The 21,141-nt window shown below is 41.0% G+C and overlaps 1 protein-coding gene across 5 annotated transcripts in view; it reads right to left on the bottom strand.

Annotated features, from left to right (window-relative positions):
- fam163aa (family with sequence similarity 163 member Aa) overlaps positions 1–21,141 on the bottom strand; it is a 198,071-nt gene that overhangs the window by 145,040 nt on the left and 31,890 nt on the right. For all 5 annotated transcript variants that reach the window (XM_073062430.1, XM_073062428.1, XM_073062429.1 and 2 more), the window contains one exon: positions 1,435–1,501. The gene's annotated coding sequence lies outside the window, so the exon portion shown is untranslated. The remainder of the gene's footprint in view (positions 1–1,434; positions 1,502–21,141) is intronic.

Here is a 21,141-nt window from a genome sequence, read left to right as displayed (position 1 = left end):
GGCTCCTCTCTGGATTTGCTGTCTGGGTTGACTCCTGTAGCCTCCGTCTCTCCCGAGGCTGACAACAAGGCAGTGGAAGGTGTGCAGGGGCCAGACCTCCTCCCTGTCCTCTGCAGTTCATCCTGAGTCTGAAAGGAGCTCAGTTTCTGTGTGTCACCAGAGAGGAGACACTACATGAGGCTTGCTGTCGGAGACATTATGTACTGGCAGAGAGAGACTTGCACATTCAGCTCTCCATTTCGCAAGGCTGCTAGCCAGTGCTGGAAGCTGGAAGTGAGAGCGACAAGCACTACCCACTACAGTACCACATTAGATGCATCACAACAACCATTTTGATTCTAATTTACTGATACCTTATATGTCTTGCTATCTAATATGTACTATATGAGCCTTCTGCCGTGTGAAACTGTTGGTACTACGTTTGCACCTTGGCCCCAGTGTAACGGTGTCTCATTTGTCTGTATTCATGGTTATTCACATGGTTGAATGACAATTAAAGTTGAACTCTTAGACTATATAACCATATAACCATATAGCAATTACAGCACGGAAACAGGCCATCGTTATCTGCAGTATTTTGCATCAGTGTTTGGTGCTTAATGTGCCAACAACTCCTTTCTATTGAATTCCCATCAGATGCTTTTACCTCCACCTGCTCCCACTGATTTCCATTCCCACCACCGAAGAGAACAGAACAGGCCAATTAGCTCAGCCAGCTATTGTGCCACAAGCCCCTACCATTAACCGAAGGCTCCATGGACCCCAGGGTGGGAGCCCCTGATTTAGACACTAGCATAGAATAGTGTTGAGTCTCTCCTGCATTCCAGCAATCTCCACAAACATTGGCTACACTTGAGAGACCGTGGTTTACTCTGACATCCCTCTGTCTCATCCAGTTGATCTATAATTGACCTCTTGTGTGGTAACCTGCCAATTGTATCCACCTCTTGTCCAATTGTCCAATCAACCACAACTAGACATACCGACAACTAGGGTTCAATTAGTGCAATGAACTTCAGCTACAGGCTCATTATGGGATTGTCTTGTATCTGAAGTTCATTATACTGTATATCGAGTGGTTGTCCGACATCTTGAACAAAATCACATCATTATCGATCAAACCTCAGAAAATGAAGGATAGGCCTAATCATCAGATGAAAGAACATAAATCAGAAACATAAACTTTGCTTCTGTTGATTCGACCTAACCAATGGAGCATTGTTTTTGTTTTTAATACTTATGTTACTTGTTCCTGTGACAGCGTCAGCACACTGTCATTCAAGATATAGTTTACCTACTAGATTCCAGTCCACACCTACTTCCAGTATCTTAATATTCTGCACCAGTATTAACTCTTGGACTCGAGCACGTTCACATTGCTCTGAATGACAATGGCACGGCACATGCCCACGGGTGCTGCAGCTGGACTCCTACCTTCACAATGATGTCTTGGCCCTTTTCCTCAGCTCGCCTGCAAAAAATGCGAGACTTATCTTCTTTCCTGCAAGACGAAATGGAAGTAAGTGAATTGTACTTGCTGAAACAATTTGCCATGTTAATTCACAGTCAGTGTTTTGAACACCATTCTTGTTGAGCTCCTGGATTTCACAAACTATGTAGGCTGACCCTGTGTCCAATTAACTATTTTACAAGTTACTATGGATTAACATCCTTCCTCCAGTGACTCAGTGCATGCAGAATTTGCGGTTGGCTTTTTTTTTGCACAGTTCTTAAAATTGCTCTTTTAGTTTTGGCTCTCTACCATGACATCAGTATATATTTGCTTCAAATAAATACTTTACCAAATTAATTTTGTCCTCTCTCTTCTATTCCAATGTTAACTAATTATGTGCTTGAAATCATTTTTGGTTGTAAACTTATCCTTCTGTCACCTTCACTGATACTCTCTTAAACATCTACCTCAACTGGTCACCAATTCTTAAATCTCAATGTCTAGATTGCTGTTAATATTTTGTCTCCTCGCTTTCCTGTGAGGATTCTTGGGCCATTTATTACCTCAGAAGTTATTACAAAATGCAAGTTGTTTCAGTTGCTACATTCAGTTTTTCATGCCATTTGTAAAGAGTCAATTATTTTATTTTTAATTCACCAGCCATCCCAAAACAAGTTCTAACACGATTGGCCCCATTTTTGGTCCTGCCCACTGAGGAAATGAGAAAGGGTACTTCAGGCTCCAATGTCTCATGAACCTGCCTGATGACTCCCTGCACTCTAATTGCAAAATGGTGACCACCTACGTTCAGAAATTAGTTCAATTAAAGTTGCTGCTATGTTTGGTGAGAAGGGCAATGTAAATGGGTGTACAAACAGCGAGACTGAGAATTAGAAGTCAAGACTGGAACCCAGCAGCTGTACTCAGGCAGGTGACCTGCAAAATAGGTGAGAGCCTTGTGAGGAAGATTGTTAGGATGGCTGCCATCCTTTGTCGTTTATCAGAAAGGGCATTTCCTGCCTGCAGCTGTGTCACTCCTACTCTGTCTGTTAAGGTAAGTAGAGTCATTAAGGTACATCCAATGATCCATCTCAGCACAGTGGAGTAACTGAAAGGCTGCCTTGAAGGTATGGGGAGAGGGTGTGGAATACACCACGTGCTTCTGCCCAGACACCTGCCACTCACCCCTCTACACTAATTAGCTGCACTGCAGGCATTGGCTCAGATCCCTGTGCTGTTCAGGTGTTGGAGATACTTGTAGACACAACTGGAGCACAAATTGATGAGCATGGCAGAACCTTTGGCTAAGGTATTGATATCAAGTTCACGTTCAAGTTCAAATATATTATTTTATTTTGTGTGACTGTATGTTTACTACTATCTTACCTGTGCTATATGTGCATTGTGCTGTGAATGACTGTTAGTACTGTGCTTTGCAACTTGGCCCCAGAGGGACGTTGTTTTGTTAGGCTATATGGGGTGTCTAGGGAGGGGTAGCACCTCTGGTGGGGGGGCCTGCCGTGCCCTTTTTCAGGGCAGCTCATCCACCTTTGGTCCCCACCTGGCACTCAGCTCTCACCTGTGGCTCCAAGTAGCTGTAACACCCCGGTAAACCGTCTCGGCAGACGGGCCAAACCAGGTGAGGGTAGCCGACGGGTCTTCGACCCTCGGTGAGGTAGGGGATCTGCCTGTCCCAGCGTGTGAAGTCTGTCCCTGGCAGATTGAGTGGAGGAGACCAATTAATGGTCCAACGGTCAAGAAGGCAGGCCAGCAGGTGTCGTGGAGCGCTAAGAGCACGACAAGGCACTTAGACGTCCTGGTCACCCACTGCAACAGGAGAGGTCTCCAGCCATACCCGTTGTCCGTGCCACTGGATCACTCTGCCGAGAGAGTGGGATTGTCCCTGTGCACCGGCTGTTCCACTTAAAACTCTGTCACGCACAGGTTTCTATGTCTTCTTCGAATCCAAAGGACGGCCACTATTCATGGATATTCATGTATGGCTGAATGACAATAAAACTTGAACTTGAATCATACCCTGAATTTCCCAATGACTGGACCTCTGCCAGAAGTTAGCACAATTACATTAAAGCATGCACTAAATTTCCATATTTCGCCTTTCTAATGGCATACACAAGGCATTCAGCCCATTGAGTCTATGACAGTTCACTGAGTAATCCTATCTCCTGACAGTTTTCTCAATATTCCTTCCTCCCCACATGCCCATCCCTCTGCACCATGCATGTCCGTCCCTCTGCTCAGTTGTCTCACTCAGTGACTAATTAACATACTCATGTTTAGGAATTGGGAGGAAACTGGGGACACCTATGGAATCACAGGGACAACACTGTGACTGTCAAGATCAAACCTGGGGACCTGGAGCGGTAGGGCAGTAGCTCTACCACCTGTACCACTGTGCTGACGGTATAAAAGGCCACTAGTGTGTTTGGTCTGTGTTGTCCATACGCAGCAGCCTATTTATGAAAATATTTACTCAGTCAGCAAAGACTCCCATATACTGCACTGAAGGGTTTGCATAAATGCAGTGAATTGTGCAGATTGACATCAAGGCAGAGATGAACAGAGCAACAATGGAATACAAAGCAATCCAATAAAACAACGAGAGATAACAAGGATATTGGTAAAATCTTTGCATTTTATTAAGGGAAGAGGTGGGTGTGATAGTAATGTAAGGGCTGCTGATATTAAATTGAATGTATGGATCTGGCAGATCCGCTGAGTAAAGAAATCCTGGAACCTATGCTTTATTCTGTGTTGGCACATGCATGCTCTTGATTCTACAATGCAACACCACCAGCTTAGTCTATCCCCAAGCTGCTTCACTTCATTCCCCACACTCAGTGCTTCAATAAACTTTTCTCCTTTTCTGATGTCAAAGATTGCAAACTTTGGATTCTGATCTCTCTGCTGATTCTTCTGTGCCCCTCCCGGTAACCTCATCTCTCCATTCTTGAATTATTTTCACCACCCCTTCTGATCTTCACTGCTCTTGAGTGATCAAGGCAGAAGCTTGTCTTCATCACTTTATGTCCCAATTTCAATGAATTCTGACCCCAACATGACAGCAAATTAAACAAGTTTTGATGAGGGTTCACACACCTGAAGCATTGTCTATTTCTCTCTCAGCAGATGCACTCTGACCTGCTGTGCTTTTCCATAATTATCTCTTTTTAACTTTAAACTTCAGCATCTACAGTTTTGTTTTTAATTTGCAAGATAAATATTTTGCATTGGTCTTTGTAATCAAGAATGAGGTTAAAGCACTAAAAGAGAGACAAATGAGAACAAATTAAGGGGCAGACAATGCAAATTGGTAATTATTAGTGTAGAAAATAATAAGACTGAAAATTGGCAAAGATCCCGGACTTAACAGTTCCTACCCCCAGGGTTTATAAGGATTGGAAATATAATTATCCACACTCGCACTATCTATCAAAATTCCTTAGATTCAGGAATTGGTCCCTTGCATTGGAATATTGCCAATGTCACTCCATTATTTAAGAAGGGTGGGAGAGAGGAAAAACAGAAAATTATAGACCTATTAGGATAACATCTGTTGTGAAAGCTCTCTCTAGGGACAGAGTGACCGAACACTTGGACAAATAAAAACTGATTAGAAAGCCAACATGAATTTGTAAAGAGCAAGTCATGCCTAACAGAATGGTTGTTGAATTTTTACAAGTCACAAATACAGTATGTTGGATAAAGGATTGGTTCTTAATGTTATTATTATGGACTTCCATAATGGATTTGAGGTTTCAGAAAACATGCTAGCAAAAATAGAAGTTCACGTAAAGGACAATGATGTATTTACTGTGAATGGAATCATTGTGAAGAGTGAGCAGGATAATCTGTATTTGTGGAGACACTAGGATAATACTGGGGGCTTGGCAATCCTATTGATTGGCCAGTTCCTTCACAAGTAGAGGATGAGAATAAGCTTCTATAGAAGCTAGAATAGTACAGCGTAGTGCAGGAACAGGCCCTTTGTGTCAAACCATCTAGGAAGAGGACAGGTAGCACAGCTCCACCAACACAGGTTTGATCCTGACCCTGGGTGTAGTCTGCATGGAGAGTGCATGTTCTCCCTGTGACGTTTGGTGTTGTTTCCTCCCACATTCCAAAGATTAGGGCTAATTGGCCACTGTAGATTATCCCCGTGAATGACAGGAAAACCAGGGCCAGATAGTTTTACTAGGAAATAGGAGAAAAACATAATAACTAAATCCACAAAACAAAGGAAAGATACTATGGCCTGTTATTAATTTTCTTACTTGCAGGACAAGCCAACAAATTCGATTGCATCTTTTATTTCATTCATGCAGTATAAAATATAATTAGCAATTCTCCAGGACTGATTCTGTAATGCACTTACACTGCAGTCAATTTGGAACTAGTCCTTTTGTCTAAATGTTGCTCAATTCATGCTCTGGCATTCAACTCCCTGCAAAGCACCATTGGCAACAAATTACTGGGCTTGATATTATTATTAGAGCATTAAATACATTTACATCAGATCCATTATCTGCTACTTTAATGGACTGATTTAATAATTTTCTGCCATTGACACCTCTATTAGGATGGGGGCCAGGTGCCGGCATAAATGTTAAAGCTTATGATAATATCACCTATAGTGATACTAATAATGCTTGAAAGCAAGTATATTATCTAGTTGATCTTCTGCATCTTAAAGCTAGTTCTTTATTAATAAGTAGTATCCAGTAGTACATTATTGTGTTGCATATTATATGATAAAATATACTATAATCAGGGAACCGGAAATCCAAGGCCATTTATTCAACATTTTAAGGCTGTAGTTGTCAGGAGAGTATTCATTGATGATATCCCCAATTACCCTTGAGAAGATGGACAGTAGCTGCCTTATTAAACTGCAACTGTCCTTCTGGCAAAGGTACTCATTGACGGCAATTGGGTAAAAATCCCAAGGTTTGGACCCAGTAAGGATAGAACATAGAACAGTACAGCAGAGGCACAGGCCCTTCAGCCCACAGTGTTGCACTGAACCAGCTCAAAAGGAAAAGCAACCTAAACTCTAATCCTTCCTACCTACACAAAGTCCATATCCCTCTATCTTCCTCACATTCACGTGCCTATCCAAATGTTTCTAATGTATTTGCCCCTACCACCATACCAGGCAATGCTTTCCAGGCATCCACCATTCAGAGTAAAAGAAAACTTACTACTCATACCCCCTTTAAACCTACTCCCTCTCACCTTCAATGCATGCCTTCTGGTATTAGACACTTCTACCCTGGGAAAAAAATATTACTCTAAATCTCTGCCTTCAATTGGTTAATCGATCTTTGGACCATGTTAATACATTATATCCAGGTCTGTGCATCCTTACCTTATGGACAAGTCTTCTATATGGCACCTTATTGAATGCCTTCTGGAAATCCAATTAGACAGCATTCACCTCTATCCATTTTGCTCATTATATCTTCAAAGGACAAGCAAGTTTGTCACCAGGACCTGCCTTTTCTGAAACCATGTAGGGGTTCTGAAACCTGCTTGATGGAGCCACTGTTTTAAAACAAAGGATCCCTAACTGCAAGATTGTTAATTTTTACCTGAGTCATTGCATGGGACTAGTTTTACAATTACATTTTCCTTTCTTGGTTCAGTGACATGCCATACAAGAAAGCTGTCACAGATGCATTCTATGATGTCCTCCTCAAGACTGCCTTGAGCAACTTGTTTCATACAATCGATGTGCAAGTTAAAATCTTCTATGACAACAGTCTTTCCATTCTTGCATGCATCAGATATTTCTTGGTTCATTGCCTGTGCCAGTGTAATGTTATTTGGTGGCCTATAGATGGTTCCTACAAAGGATTTATTTTGCTTTGCACCCCCCCCCCCCCACCCCCAACCATTTCTGCTCTTTAGATCACTTCTTCCAAAGTTCTGTGGTCTAGGTCCCATTCTCTGGGATACAAGCCAGATCTCCCCCTCAAAAAGACAATAGACCACAACTTCCCCAATTCATGGAATCCCACTCCTTAACTCTTTCCCATCGGCTGGAATCCCACTCCTGAAACCCTTGCCTAACATACACCATACCTTTGACAAAGCTATGATGTCTATAAGACCATAAGATATAGGAACAGAATTAGACCATTTGGCTCATCGAGTCTACTCCACTATTTCATCATGTCTGACCCATTTCCCTCTCAATTCTAACCCCTGTCTTCCCCTCACATCGCTTCTTGATCTGAAGAATCAAGGATCTATTAACCTCTGTCTTAAATATGCCCACTGACTTGGCCTCACCAGCTGCCTGTGGCAAAATATCCCACAGATTCACCACTCTCTGGCTATAGAAAATTCTCCTCATCTTCATTCTAAATGGATGTCCCACTATTCTGAGCTGTGTCCTCTGGTTTCCCACCCCCCCACACACAATAGGAAACATCCTGCCCAAATCTCCTCAATCGAGGCCTTTCAACATTTGATAGTCTTCAATGAGATTCTCTCCTCCTCCCCTCCCCCCAGCTCATTCTTCTGAACTCCAGTGAGTACAGAACAGAAAGTCATCAAATGCTCTCATATGATAAGCCTTTCAATTCTGGAATCATTTTCAAGAATCTGCTTTGAAACCGCTCCAACATCAGCACATCCCTTCTTCGGTAAGGGGCTCACAGTACTCCAAACAAAGCCTCACCAGTGCCTTATAAAGCCTCAACATTACATCCTTGCTTTTATATTCTAATCCTCTCAAAATGAATGCAAACATTGCATTTGCTTTCTCCCACCAGCTGCAAATTATCCTTTAGGGAATTCTGTACAATGACTTTCAAGTACCTTTGCACTTCAGATTTTTGAATTTTCTCTCCATTTAGAAAATAATCTACCTCTTATTTATTCTACCAAAGTGCAAGACTATACACTTACCAACACTGTATTCCATGTGCCAATTCTTTGCCTATTCTCCTAATCTGTTGCCCTTCTGTAGCCTCTATGTTTCTTCAACAGTATCTGTCCCTTCACTTATCTTTGTATTGTCCACAAAACAGGCCACAAAACCATCTATTCCTTCATCCAAACGCAGACCCCTGTGAAACACTTCCTGTCATTGGCAGCCAAACAGAAAAGGCTCCCTTTATTCCCACTCTTGGCCTACTGCAAATCAGCCAATCTGGAAACACAACATCCACTGGTTTTCCTTTGTCTATGGTGCTTTCTATTTCTTCAAAGATTTCAAACAGATTTGTCAGGCAAGATTTTCCCTTAGGGAGACCATGCTGACTTTGGCCTGTTTTATCATGTGCCTCCAAATACCCTGAAACCACTTCCTTAAAGATCAACTCCAACATCTTTCCAACTACCGAGACTAGACTAACTGGCCTGTTATTTCTTTTCTTTTGTCCCTCTCCCTTCTTGAAGAATGGAGAAACATTTACAATTTTCTCGTCTTCCAGAACCATACTAGAATCCATCGATTCTTGAAAGGTCATTGCCTCCACGATCCCTTTAGCCACCTCCTTCAGAACCCTGAGATGTAGAGCATCTAGTCTAGGTGACATCAGCTTTCATTCCTTTCAGTTTCTCAAGCACCATCTCCTTAGTAATAGCAACTTATCTCACTTCTACCCCCTGATTCCCTTGAATCTCCAGCATACTGCTAGTGTCTACTGCCTTCCACAGTGAAGACTGATGCAAAATACTTAATCAGTTTGTCCCCCATTACCATACTACCTCTCCAGCATCATTTTCCAGCAGTTTGACATCTACTCTCACCTCCTTTACAACTTGTTTAGTTGCCTTCTGTTTGTTTTTAAAAGCTTCCAAGTCCTCTAACTTCCCACTAATTTTTGCTCTATTATATGCCCTCACTTTAGCTTTTATGTTGGCTTTGACTCTCTTGTCAACTATGGTCGCATCATCCTGCCTTCAGAATACTACTTATTCTTATCTATCCTACACTATTCAAATTTCTCCCAGAAATTCCAGCCATTGCTGCTCTGCCATCATCCCTGTTAGTATTCTCTTCCAATCTATTTTGGCCAGCTCTTCTTTCATGCCTCTGTAATTCCCTTTACTCGACTCTAATACTGATACATCTGACTCCTTCTCAAATTGCAGGTTGAATTCTATCATATTATGATCACTGCCTCCTAAGGGATCCTTAACTTAAGCTTAGTAATCAATTCTGGTTCATTGCACAACACCCAATCCAGAATAGCTGATCCCCTAGTGGGCTCAAACACAAGCTCTAAAAACCATATCATAGACTAAATGCCATTCCTCCTTCACCATCTTCTATATACCAACAGAAGAAACTTTCTTATCCCATCACATTCCCACTTACTGTCCTTTCCACCCCACACTAATACTGGATTCTTCTGTCCCTCAAACACTCTACTCTCTTCACAGCAGCTCTTCTTCTTCTTCTTTTTCCTGCAGTTTAGATGCATCTAGTCGTATTACTGCCCTCTGTAGGATGTATATTATAAAATTTCAAGACACTCAAATTCTCAAGTATAAACTAGACACACGTAGAAACTGAATAATAAACTCTTCAATTAGATGATGGTTCTCTTGGTGGCCAAACAAAGATTTAATCGAAAAACAAAATACATTTAAGTCAGACAGCCTCTTCAACAATATGTTTCTTTCAATTTTATATTGATTACAACTCAGCAAAGCATGCTGAACTGTCTCTGGACTACCACAGTCACATAATCCAGTTGAATATTTTCCTATTATCTTTAAATAATAGTTTAGCCCACAATGCCCCAACCTAAGTCTTGTTAATTTCACCATATCTCTATGATTTAAAGAGTAACAGTCTGAGACCTTTTTAACTAGAGGGTGACTAGAAAAGAAATGCCTTCCCTTTAATTAATTTTTCCAATCCTCCTGCCATTTCTTCTCTATGCCTTTTTTAAATCCTACTTCTCAATTCTGCTCTGCCTAGGGGTATTCTAGTTCCTACTTGCCCGATCTGTAAGGAAGACTTTGCAATGCCATCCACAATTTCATTTCCCTCCACCCCAGCATGCCCAGGTATCCATGTAAATCTGACTTCACAACTCATCTTCCCTTCTCTAAACAAAACTAAGAGAATCTCAATAACTATGTTAGGACGAGCTTTTGATTTATTCCCTTTTATAGCCTCTAAGACAGCAGCAGAATCCAAACAGATGATAACCCTGCATGGTCGAGAGTCTTCTATCCACCATAAGGCCCAGAGGATTGCTAATAATTCTGTTGCAAAGACAGAAACACCATCTGAAACCCGGTGATTAATCTCAACTCCAAGTTGAGACATGTACCAAATCCTGCCTTACTGAGCCATCAGTAAAATCTTCAGATAAGATCCACATTTATTATTTAAATATTCATTTTTGATCGACGCTGTTGAAATTGCTCTGCTTCCTCTGGTTCTGACAAAAGCCAAAATGGAACAGGTGGCAAGCAAATTTGGTCAGTTATGTCTTCCTCAATCAGTTTCAATTTCACAGCCCAGATATTAACCAAATCTAAAAATAGATACCTTTTAATTCTACTTTGGCGCTCCAACATCTCCTGGAAAAGACATTTTGATGGACAGCTGTAATTGAAGCCATTTAGTTTTGCCCAATACTGCAGGCCCCACTTAACTCGTCTTAAATGTAGAGGTGCTTCTCCCATCTCCACACATAACGGAGGGAATGATGTTGTTCTAAAAGCTCCACTACAGAGTCTAAGTGCTTTGGACTGCACAGTGTCTAATTTTTCAAGCACTGCCATAGCAGCAGAACCATAAGCAATACAACCATAAGCAATGCAACCATAATCAACAACTGATCTAATCATAGCTAGATATATAAAGTACATAGTTTCCCGTCTTGCTCCCCAGTCACATCCAGCAATACTTCTCATAACATTTAAAACTTTCTCACACTTTCCAATTGTTTTATCTATATGAACCCTCCAATTAAGTCTTTCATCGAACCAGACACCTAAAGACTTGGATACATTGACTTTTTCTAATGGAGATCACACAGACACAATTCACAATCAGGAATCTTTCTTCTAAGCCAAAAATCATATATTTGGACTTAGAAGCAGAAATCCTGAAACCCCATTTATTTGCCCAGTGTTCAACTGATCTTAAAGCCTTTTATACCTGCTTTAATATATACTTGACATTTCTTCCTCTTTTCCAGATTGCACCAGCGTCTGCAAACAATGATTTGCCAAATCCTGTCCTTACCTGATCAAAGATATCGTTTATCATGACATTGAAAAGAACTGGACTAATGACACTTCCTTGCGGGGTACCATTACCTATTTTAACTGACTTGGAGCTTGTTCTGCCTATTCTTACTTGAATTGTCCTTTCCTTAAGAAAATTGTTGATCCAATTAAACATTCTACCTCTAATTTCCGCATCATAGAGTTTAATTAATAAACCACCCTTCCATAATGAGTCATATGCTCTTTCAATATCTAGAAATACACTTACCATTACTTAACTATTTTGAAATGCTTTTTTAATATCATGATCTAAAAGGGTAACAGATTCCATTGTTGATCTTCCAGTTCTAAAACCATTTTGATAGGCAGCAAAATGTCCCTTATTTTCTAAAAAATAAACAAGTCTGTTGGTGACCATTCATTCCATAGTTTTACAAAGCACTGATGTTAAAGCAATAGGCTGTTACGAACTAGGACTAGATGCATCTTTACCTGGCTTTAAAACTGGAACTACCACTGCATGCTTCCATTCTACTGATAATTTTCATTCTTTCCACACTGAATTAAACAAAGTTAGCATTTCTATTAATACAGAGTCATCTAAATGCTTAAGTAATTCATAACACAGTCCATCCCTACCAGGAGAAGTGTTTGAACCTGATTGGACAGTTTCCTGCAATTCCTGAAGGGAGAAAAACAAATTTATGGAGCTATTATCATCCAAACTCTTGTCCAATTTCCAACTTTCCTTTAACATAATCTCCTTTCTCAAAACACCTGACTCTCCAGAACTGTAATGTTTGGAACACCTCTACTAACATATCAGCCTTTTCCTTGTCGGTTACAGCTTCGATATCTCCTTCCAGCAAAGCTGGGATAGATGGATTTCTATACATCCCTGACATTCTGTGAATGATCATCCACAGCTGCTTTATAGGTGTCTCAAGGCCCAGGGTTCCACAATATCTTCTCCAACTATCCCTCTTTGCATTTTTAATTACTCTCCTTGCCAGTGCTCTTTCCTTTTTATACTCCATAACATTATCTAACACTGGGTACTTTCTTAATTTCCTGTAAGCTCTATTTCTGTTTCACAATTTTTATTCTACCACGGAACTAATTCTCGAGCCTTAGGAACATTCTGTAGTAGAATAGTCAACTGAGCAATTTTATGAATTATAGAACAGAGGGATTCATTCCAATCGTCTTAGGAGCCCTCACTATCAATCTCTTCTATTATATCCACAGCTTTCTCCTGGTACTCATCCCAATGGGCCAATAAAAAAATTATACCTAACGGCCCTCTCCTCAACTTCTACTATCAAATTTCTACCAAATCTACACAATATAGGATAGTGATCACTTCTTAGTATGTATCTGTCCATAACATCCCATTCCCCAACCCTGGCTAAGTTTGAGGAAGTGAATGATAAGTCTAAGTGACTACAAGTATTCTTTACAATATTAAATCTTGTAGGCCTTCCGTTGTTTAGAAGTACCATATTGTATTTATCTAGAAACTCCTCCACTACCGCTCCATTACTATCTTTACTTTCACTACCCCATATAGGATTATGGGCATTGAAATCTTCAACCCAGATTACAGGGGGGTCTTACCTTATTCATAATTTCATCAAAATCTGATAACATCATCATATTACATGGATTATAAAAGTTAATCAAAGTTGTTTGACCACAGGAGCTCCAAACCTCCACAGCCACAATTTCAAGGTTAAATTTAAAATCAAGTCTTTTAAACTGAAGTCCTGTTTTTATGAAAGTTGCACACCCTTCACCAGATTTACCTGTTCTGTCAGCCCTCGAACTATCATATCCGGGGATCACAAAATCTAAAAGAGGCTTTAACCATGTCTCCTGTATACAGATCAAATCAGGCTTATCTTTAAAAGTTCCAACAGATCTTTTTAATTCTTGACCATTTGCAATTAAACTTCTTGCATTCCATTGTAATATTAAAAACATCCAAATATTAATTATCAGCCTCTTCATCCATGTAAAGCTCCCCCATACTCTCTGACCCCGACAACTGGGAAGTATTCAGTGATTATTTGTCTGTCATATACTCACGTAATTTTTGCGGTAAAACCTGTTTCATATCAAGGGATCTCTCTGCAGCTCCAACAACTACATTTATCATATTCGACCTCTTGGTTGTAGTTTTAGCCCCGACCAGTATATCAACAACAAATGCCAAAAAAGACTCTTTAGTCATCAACAACATGTCTGAAGGAACCATAGTTGGAGAACGTGGTATGTGCTGACTCCCCAGCGTTCCAATCTTTTCTTTACTTATCCTTTGCTCTCTATCAACTTCCTTTACTGCCTCAGCACATGATATTTTTTGTTGGTTACTAACAACCTGAATCTGCTTTGCCTTGACAAAATACTCACATCCTCTGAACACCGCTACATGGTCCCCTCCACAGTTACTGCATTTAGGTGCCGCTGCCTTACACGCTTTAATGTCATGATCCTCTCCACATTTCACACATCTTCTTTTACTTCGACACGAACCAGCAACGTGTCCAAATCTCTGGAAATTATAACAGCACAAGGGAGTTCTAATATATTCTCTAACTTGATAAGACATGCTCCCAAGATAGACTCTAGCTGGAAGGACATCACCTGCAAAAACCAGTAGGACAGGAGAATCCCAATCACTTCCTTCTCTCGACTTTAATCACTTGGCTTCAATCACTCGACCACCTTTAATACTGTCCAAAATTTCCTTTTCAGTCATGCCAGACCAAATACCATACACTACCCCGCTAACTCCCTTCCTTTCTTTTGGAGTAATACACTCCACTTTCACAACCAATATATTGCTATATTGGTCAACATCTTTGCAACAAATTTGCAGCAATCCATTATACAAAATCTTGGCCTGGAATCCTTTACCTATTTCGTTCTCTAATGCTGCAGCCACTTTCAAAGGATTAAGGGCTCTAAATCCTCCTTCCCCTTCCTTCTGACCTTCAATTTTATACAGAACTATTAATTTCTCCAAGTCACCCATTTTCCTGTTTGTTGTCCCCTATTACATCGGGTCTTTCACTTGATGCACCTCTTTTTTGGCTACCCTTACTTCTGGAGTATTCCACTGTCTCCCACCCTCCTCCTTCAATCTCAACCCTCCTCCCCCCTTTGCAGCCATAGGCTACAAACTAACCCTTTCAAACTACTAGGCTGAATAAAGGGGAAGAAAATAAATTAATAAAATACGTAAAATTAAACAAACTGCCCAACCAAAAGTTAGGGAAAACCACCACTGATCAAACATCAAAACAATACCCCAGCCCAGCCCAGCCCAGATTATAAAAGGACTAATTATTGATTATTGTATTTGTCCAATCATTTTACTCTTTCTCTGACCCAATTTAATCAGTACTTTAACTGTATTGCACCAGGGAATTACTTCTCATTTGTCTTAGACAACATTTAACACTAAATCACCATCAATTATCACTAGTGTTTGTTGGTAAATGCTATCTGGACATTAAATACAAGTTTTTTATATTATAACAATGTTACCTAATCACTCATCCCATTGGGCATTACCTGCGGCAATCTGTGTGTCTGACATTGAGCTCATTAGTTACCTCTGAAGGCATGGAGAACAAGCCATCCGTAATCCTAAGAGACCACTGACAAGGCAACACAAGAGCATGCAGATGTTGGAATTTGAAGCAACATAAAAAGCACTGGAGGAACATGGGTCAGGCAGCATCGATGGAAGGAAATGGATGATCAATATCTTGGTCCCAGATAAAGGGTCTCAGCCTGAAACATCCACTATCCAATTCCTTCCAATTCAATTTGGGTGGTGGGGTGGAAATGCATCTCTACTAAAGGAGGTGTAAGGTGCTCCTTCCCTCTGCTAATCTGCAGGTCAACCTTCGGCAAAGTGCTTAGTCCCTGCCCCCTCCCGATCAGGGTCACGTGAAACCACGGGAACTGATGGGGGATGGTCATATGAGCAGATGGTGCATGTCACAAGTCCTGGTTTTGCGACCAGTGACACCAGGCAGACAATCTCCGAAGGGTATTGATAATGGCCTGGTCATCCATCCTGTAAAGGCACTACCCAGAAGCAGGCAATGGCAAACCACTTCTGTAGAAAAAATTGCCAAGAATAATCACAGTGGTGGAAAGACCATGATTGCCCAGGTCATACATCACAGCATATAATGAATGAATGAGTGTGTAACTGGACATTGTGGAATGTTCAGTGTTAAGGTTTGACATACTCTTGTAATCTCTGTTCCTGAACATCAGAGAGCAAACCCCAGCAGCAATAGGACATCTTCTTAACCATTATTCTGTGGAAGGAAATAGGCTGAGTAAGAGGACTGACACAAGGGAGGTTCAGGTGAGTAGAGCTTTCCGAAAGCCAGAGGAAGAAGCCTTGCCCTTATGCTCCTCTGTTCATCGCATCTCCTCTTCCCATTGTTCATCTGTATCAGGGCTCCCCGCTGGACTATGCACTCCCCCTTCTTCTGGCTTTCACATGTGCAATGGAGTTCAATTGAAAAACACCTGTGATCTTCTGATAAATTCCTCAAAGAATGTCTAGAAGAAAGATGCTTGATCATTAAAGTTCCAGCAACTTGCCTCAGAAGATCTTACAATGTCCTTTAAAAGTCCTCTGTAACCCTCCATTTGGCAAAGAAGAATAAGAGAACTTCTGGCACTCAAAGTCTGTTGAAGACGATGGGGATGTTCCTGAATAGCACATACAAAATGCTGGAGGAACTCAACAGGTCAGGCAGCTTCTGTAGAGAGGAATAAAGAGTCGACATTTCGGGCTGAGATCCTCCATATGTATCGGTGGTGGGGGTGGGGTTATTCTTTATGAGGCAGCATTATGGGAGGAGAGCTCTGTGAACTGACACTTCATAGTGGCTAGTAAGACACTGATTGTCTTCAAGCTCACCTCATCTTTTCAGGTTGAATAAAGACACCAAGGGTCTGATACCGAGCAATTCCTTAATTATATTTGATAAGACAGTCATCACTGCTGGTAAAATTCTACAGGTTGATATATGACTTGAACGACAATGTGAGATTTATACCCCTTTTCCTATTACCTCAGGAGATTTCTGAGTGCTTTATAACCAATAAAGTATTTTTGCTTTGAAATTACTTTCTTCACATTGAAAAGTATGGCAGCTGGCTACTGCCTGGGGGTTGCACAAACTGCAATACAAGAATGAGCAGACAACCAGTTTTTATTCAAGTTGATGTTACATCTTTTCAGGAAACTGGAGAGAATTCCTTTTATTCTTCTGTGAAATAATACCATGGAATCTTTCCCAATGTGAGAGAGAGGTGGGCTTTGCATCTTATTCAATTGGCATAATTCTGACGGGACACTAAAGTTCCTGCACAAGACATACAGCATCAGTTATATGCACAGACCATTGCACCGGGCTGAACCTCTATCTTGCTGTCAAGAGTACTGGTAAGTGTCAAATAGACACCTCTAATTCCCTGCCATTTTTTCATGAGAAACTTCACAACATATGCCAATGATATTAAATCCAATTCTGATTCTGCCTGTTTTTAATATTAAACAATTCATCCTGAAACTCACAACCTATATTATACCATGTGATATCACTACATTTATTCCTAAAACAGCATTGATAACTTTCCTAATTTTACTCCATTTATACTAAACAGGTTAAAGTATTAAGACAGAAAGGTTTGATGAAAATATAATAATTGATTGCAGCAAAATTTTTAGTTTTGGCACAGTTTCCATTTGCAAACCATTTGGCTATCTATGACAGATTAACACTCTGCAAACAGCTCACTACAGTTCAGTTGTATTGTCAGACCATCTCTATCTCCACCTCATCTATTCAGTCATGTTTTCACTAGTGGCTCATTAAGCAACAATATTTACAATCAGTCAAACCCTGTACACATTCTGTAGTACACTGGGTTCAATCCAGGGCTGAAACCTGCTCAGAAATTTCTGATGAAGCATCTGAGCCACAGGTGACCTTGGCCAAATTGTGAGATGATTGTTACTGCAGCAAACAAGGTGGCAGGGCACAAGTGTGCCTCATCATCAATATCTTCTAAGTCTTTGTAGTTCCTAACATGCTGAAGCAGTGAAATCGTTTCATTTCCCCTCCCAGCCGTTTCTGGCATCTCCAAGCCTGAATGCTTGAAACCGCAGTGAGCAGAACAGTTCAGAATCGTCTTACTGCTTATTTCCTACCAACTATCAGTAACAATAATCACTGCTTTTTGGACACAAGAACATGCAGCTGACACTGTTTAAAAACTGTTTGCTCTAGGCACTGTGTAGTGTTTAGCAGCCACACAAGTGACTGATGCTAGTTAGAAACTTCAGTAGAAGTTTCTTGGCCTAATTAAGTGGCATAGTGTCCCAAATAAACTAAAGGAATCTCGGCTATTTTTTGATTAGGGTTTGTTCTACCCTGATTAACTGATAGCCCAATTAACTGGAATCTACTGTATATCCAACCCATGAATAATATCACTTGAAAACCGTGGCATGTTTTCCTCCTGTTGCCTGATTCAGCTCTAACATGGTGTTCCTCCATTACACCAGGATTGTTATTGTGCTCTGCAGGGACATAATTAGCTTAACCAAGTGCCAACAAGTTCACATTCATCTCATGAACTCTGATGGATAAATGCATGGCTTGGGCTTTCATTTCATCAACTTTCCTGTTGGCTCCACCGAGCTTCTGTTGTGAACGTCAAGTTGGAATTTATTCTCCACAATCAGAATCACTGCTCATTACCATTGCAATGTCACCTACATCCATGATACCTACTGCCAGTGATTGTCTTTTGTTGAAGCTCAACCTCACCCATAAAACTCACCATGGTGAGACTTTATCATACCGCAAAAACTTTCAAATCATTCCAATTATCACAGCCCACAACTAGAGTTAAACCAGAATCTACAAAGTAGTAGAATATCTGAAGGCACTTTTCAGGAATACACATAAAAGACATGAGGAATAGAAGGAGTAGGCCATTTGGTCCATTGAGATTGTTCTGCCTCATCAAGATGGTGGATGATCTACCTCAACATCATATCCTTGCACTATCCCCTAATTCTCTTCATTTCCAGAAATCAATCAGTGCCTGCATTGAACGGAGTCAATAACAGACTCCTCACTATCCTCTGAGATAGAGATGTCCAAAGGTTGGCCACCCACTTACAGCACTGTTACCATTACTAGAACCAGTCTGCTGCATTTTACTGTTCTCCCAACTAGTATAAGCATATCCTTTTTCAGATGAGGAGACTAAAACTGCACAATAATCCAAGTGCCATGTTACCAAGGCCCACATTAATGGCAGCAAGTCATCTCCACTCTTGAATTCTACTCTCTTGGTATAAAGTTTAACATATCATTTGCCTTCCTAATTGCTTGTTGCGCCTACATGTTTAAGGACATCTGGGTCTCTTTGAACATCAACATTATCCAATCTCTCAGTTATTTAAAAACACCTTTCTTTTCTTGTTTGTGCAGAATAACTTCACAATTATCCACATTATATTCCCTCTGCTGCGTTCTTGTCACTTTGCTCAATTTGTCCTGTAGTTTGGAAGCTCTATAATCCCACTCCTTACTCACAATCCCACTGAGTTTTGTATTACCAGCAATTTTGGTCAAGTAGCATTTGATTGCTGATACTGACTGTGAACAGCTGGGGGCTAAGCATCAGTTCCCGTGGTACCTTTGGATCACAGTCTCCCAATATGAGAGAGGTTTCTTTATTCCCAATCCTAGGATGATGTAATGTGTGTGAGCCTTTTTGGCAAGGAGGAGGGCTTAAGGGATGGAATTCCAGAGCTTAGGGCTGAGATGTACATCGATATGGGTAGCCTGTGCAAGTAATCAATATTGGGAAAGCCTTTTATTCCCACCATCCTGTTTTCCAAGATCCAGGGTCTCTCACTGACCCAGGCAACTTCAAGATCCTTGCCTTCATTTTTAACTGCCTTTCTCTAGTCTACTTTGGGAGCTACAATTGATCACCACCGCTCCTTTCTCCTGAGCTAGCATTCTTCCAAGTATTCCATCTTCACATTAGTAATTGTTTTCCCTGGCACCACATCCTTTCCTAAATCTCCTTACCCTTTGTACCCTGCCCTCAGACTGAGGACTGAGGATGACTGAGTTAATCTCTGAACACCCCTCACACTTTCCCCTGCCTCTGTGTTTGTGATCCGTCCTCAGCCTTCTTCCTCAACTCAGCCACTTCTAAACCTCTCATACACGTTGCTTTTACATCTGGAATGCTTTTATGGTTAATTTAATTCAAGCTGGCATTGGAGCATGGTGACTCGCTGTAAGCTGCTCTCTGCAGATCCTCTGATTACTCCTATTATAATCATTCTACCCTTTTGTAGCTAAATCTGGTGACTCTAAGAATTACTAATAATGTTCTTTTAAATCTGCTTATTGATCTGGTAATCTTCTGACTTCCAGGAGCAATCAATCTACTGACCCAACTCCTGGACCCAGGCAATAAATGAACTTCTGACCTCCGAAGTTGCCTTGTTTTGACGTTGCACCTTATTGTCTAATACACTGCACTTTCTCTGGAACTACAGCACTTTATGTGCATTCTGTCATTGTTTTAGCTTCCTCAATGCTCTATTGTAATGAATTGATCCGTATGAACAGGGTGCAAGAGAAGTTTTTCATTGTACTTATGTGAATGTAATAAACCAAATGGCCAATAGATTTACCACCTCTGCTATTGCATCATCTTAGTACCTGGAATAGACATACCTTTCCCCTACTCTGACCTGCGATGGCCCGAAGATGGATGTTTGGACCCCAGCTCTTCACAGTCTATGTCAATATATGGCGGTGCAGGTCAAGTACCATATTTTCAAACTTGTCCTCCTAACAGAACTCTCTACCTTCATAAATATGAGATACCCTAGGATGCTGCTGACTCTAACTTAACTCCCAGCCAGCCCCATGCAGCTCGAATTCTTGTGCTTGCTGACCCTAGCCTTGGTTTTAAAATGTGGATATCCTCATGGCATTGCTGCTCCATTTCTCTGTAGCCTCTTACTGCCCGATAGCTCTCCAAAATCTCTGCACAGTTTCAACCCTGGCCTCTTGCGCTTTGCAAATGTAGTGGTTAGAGTGACACTATTACATCTCAGGGTGACGGAGTTTGGAGTTCAAATCCAGTGTCATCGGTACTTCCCCCCTGTGGAGTGAGGGGGTATTCTCTGGTCCTCCAGTTCCCTCCCATAGTCCAAACCATACTGGGTAAGTTAATTGGTGATTGTAAATTGTCCTGTGATTATGTTTGGGTTAAACTGGGGTTGTCAGGGGCTGCTGGGCAGTGTGGGTCAAATGGCCAGAAGGGCCTATTCAATGCTGCATAACAAAGTTAATAAACGTCCATACTGTGCATTTAAC

Source organism: Hemitrygon akajei, chromosome 12 (assembly GCF_048418815.1).
Source record: "Hemitrygon akajei chromosome 12, sHemAka1.3, whole genome shotgun sequence".
Taxonomy (NCBI): Eukaryota; Metazoa; Chordata; class Chondrichthyes; order Myliobatiformes; family Dasyatidae; genus Hemitrygon; species Hemitrygon akajei.
Note: the sequence above shows the minus strand (reverse complement) of the source record. Positions and strands in the feature narration are given on the sequence as shown.